We start from the raw sequence: 3,531 nt of genomic DNA, 5'->3' as shown, positions 1-3,531 counted from the left end.
CTAGGAGAGGAACAATTAATTGATAAACCTTCACTATTTAATGGCATAAACTACACACATTGGAAAGCACGCGTGCGCATTTTTATTCAAGCACATGATTATGATTTATGGAGTATCATAGTCAATGGTTCACACACGAACAATAATTATGATAAGAAAATGGCTCAACAAAATTCAAAAGCCATGAAGCTGTTATATTGTGCATTAGACGAGAATGAGTTTAATTGCATATCTTCTTGCATAACTGCTAAAGATATATGGAATATGCTAGAGGCTAAATATGAAAGCACTAACATTTTTAGTGAATCTGAAATTAGCTCTGAAGAAGATGAGAGGCAAGCTGATATTGAAAACCTATGCCTTGTGGCACACAATGACAAGGTATGTATTGAAACACAAAGTGTCTCCCCTTCTGAATATGAAGTATATGATAAAATTGAAAATGATTTTACACTTGATGAGTTACATGATGCATTTCTTGATCTAATGAAAGAATATAAGAAACTCATTTGTAAAAATAAGAACCTGAAGAATGAAAAGAAAACCCTAGTAAATGAAAAACTGAAACTGTCTAATTATTATGAAACACTATTTAAGAAATATACTAATGAAACTAAAATCTTAATTGAGAAAAATAAAGAACTAAATCAGAAAAACCAACTTCTCACTGAAAGCCATGATAAACTTAAGAAAAATAATGAATTGCTTTTAGAAGATAATAGAAGATTAACTAAAGAAGTGTTAGATGTATGCCCTAGAAGCCAATCTGGCTGACACATTGTTAATACTAGAACATAATTTTGTACTTGACTATTTATTATTGAATAAATAAAAAGCATCTTTTTTATTCATATTGTTTATGTGTCTATGAATCATCCAAGAAATTAATAAGATGATGATGCATATTCTCAAGAGTTGAGAATTTGAGCCATGTATCATTGGTGATTAATTTCTAAATGCTCATGATCGATGGATCATCACGAGTACGATGATCGATCCGATAAGATCAGTGCACATATTGCTTTTCTTGTGGATGGACGAGACTCGAGTCCACGGTGTGATGACACTGAAGTATAGTGCAGGTGCTTGTTAAAGAACAAGGGTACTGAGTGTGACCAAGACAAGAAGTCACTTGGATGTCTATCCACTCGTCAGTGACTTGCTTGATGTTGCAGTAGTGTGACTGGTCCTTTGACCTACGGTGCTTCGGCTACTCACAGTGAGGTTATTGTAGTTTGACTGCATGTATATATGTTCTCTAGACGTATAGGTCCATGCAGTGTAGATTGGCTACAATAGGTTCACTGTAGGAGTAGGGTATGCACCTATATGGAATCTATCGACCTTGGTAGATAAGGAGAGATCCTATGTGATTTATAAGATTGAGTTCGTAAGACCTCGGCTGAGGCAGTAAAAACAGTGGAGAAAGAGTTTTTCACTCTCGAACTTAAGTCGAATAAATCTTGACATATGACAGACGATGGGGTTTGACGAGTTGTCCATGACCTCCATCCTGTAGGGATCCACGATAGTAGGACTGTATCATACGATAACTGCACCTAGAGGTTCATCATTCTATTCTGCTGGGTAGCCACTACATGCTGCTAGGTGTCACTGGTGGATGGTGAGACTCACAGAAAATATCTCGATGGTCGATAAATCCTAATGAGAAGAGTTGGAATCGTTCCAACCCATTGAAAGGAGTTTTCAATGATATTGTGATAGAGATCGCGATATATCTCAGTACCAGTCAGAATAGAACCTATGGGTCACACACACTAGAGGTATTGACCGATCCGATGGTTGAATTGTGATTATGAATCACAAGTAATCAATTCGATTGATAATCAGTTGAAGAAGGAACAATGGAGAATTAATTAATTGGACTTAAACACGAATCCTACTTTGAGTAGGATTCCTGGAGTCATAATTGGATTAGGATTGGGAGTCCTACTTAGAGTAGGATTCCTACAATCCTAATTAAATTAGGATTTTGAATCCAACTTGGATTCCTACTTAGAATAGGATTCCTAGAAGTCTTAATCACATTAGAACTTCGGATTCAAATTAGAGTTCTAATTGAAATAGGATTAAGATTAAATAAGTCCTAATTGGATTAGGATTTCTTAAGTCCTAATTAATTATTAATCTAATGAATCAAGATGACTCATAATTAGATTAGGATTGAAGGGTTCAATTAAGTTATGATTCATTGAGTTCTAATTGGATTAGGACATTGCATGGATCAAACCCAAAATTGGTTCACCCTTGGACTAAGCCTAATTAGATTAGGGCTTAGCGACATTAGGGCATCCCAATCCTCCTTGCATGCCCCTCCCCCTTTTTCTCCTTGGTGCGGCAACACAAGAGGGGCCAGCGCCCCTCTTGGAAAATTTTCAAGGGAGCTCCACATGTTATTTAAAGGATCAAAGGGGCAACACCTAGGGCATTCTTTCTCTCCTCTCCCTTGTGCCGTGGCCCCCTTCTTCCTCTTGTTTTTCAGCCGCAAGCAAGGAAGAAAATTCCAAGGTGTTGGTGGCCATCTTCTTCCCTCCTCCTTGGTTCCAACGTAGGGAAAAGGAAGAAGGTTGCAGGGGCTTCGTTCCTCTTCCTCTCTTCATCCTTCTTCTTTCTCCTCCCAAGCACAATCAAGGGTTGATTCAAAGGGAGGACATCAGCCATTAAAGTTGTCTCTGCAAGGGAGCTAGCACCTCGGGGAGACAAAGAAGCTTGGATTGGTTTCTGCTTCGTGTGGATACCCGTAGAGGCCGGACACGTGTGCAGCTTCAAGCGAACCTTCATCCTAGTCTACGAACTTTAGTTTGCGGTGATCATCTACCCGTACAAGGTGAAGATCTGATCTTTCTAATATTTTTAAAAGTTTCTAATCCTCATCTATCTACGAACAGTTTTTGAATAACGTTCATAAGATGAATGTTGATCCCGCGCATGCCAATTTCGCTGCCATCTAAATTTTTTTAATTTTCTGCGGCATGGGCGGGTTACCAACAGTGGTATCAGAGCCTAGGCTTCGTAGATTAAGATAAGGATTAATTATTAAAAGGCATGTTAGATCTGAAATTTAAAAGATTATGCATGCTGAAAATTTTCTGCAATGCAGATTTTTCAGGATTGCTGATTTTTGCATGCTGAATTTTTATGTGATAAGTAGATGATTCTATTGCATTGTTAATGAGATTACAAAGATTTAGAATCATGTCTAGCATGATCAGCAACCCATGTCATAACGTAATCAATTAGATTTCAGATCTGAAAATTTATAATTGCTGCATACGGTGATGATCATAGGATTCAAACCCTTTTGGTATCAAATGTAAAGACCTGCAATGTGATCTGTAATGTCATGTAATTTTTCAGATGCTTGCATGCATCTTATTTGATGTTTTGAGAGGCCTGCGTGCCTCCTAAAAGGGATGTAATTTATTATATATCTGGCTGTATTTCTGTGATGTAATGTACATCAACGATCAATCGAAGATAGTACATGAGATAAACGGCAATCTAAGCAGT

The sequence above is a fragment of the Phoenix dactylifera genome, unplaced genomic scaffold (genome assembly GCF_009389715.1).
Source record: "Phoenix dactylifera cultivar Barhee BC4 unplaced genomic scaffold, palm_55x_up_171113_PBpolish2nd_filt_p 000291F, whole genome shotgun sequence".
NCBI lineage: Eukaryota > Viridiplantae > Streptophyta > Magnoliopsida > Arecales > Arecaceae > Phoenix > Phoenix dactylifera.
This window is presented reverse-complemented; position numbering follows the sequence as displayed.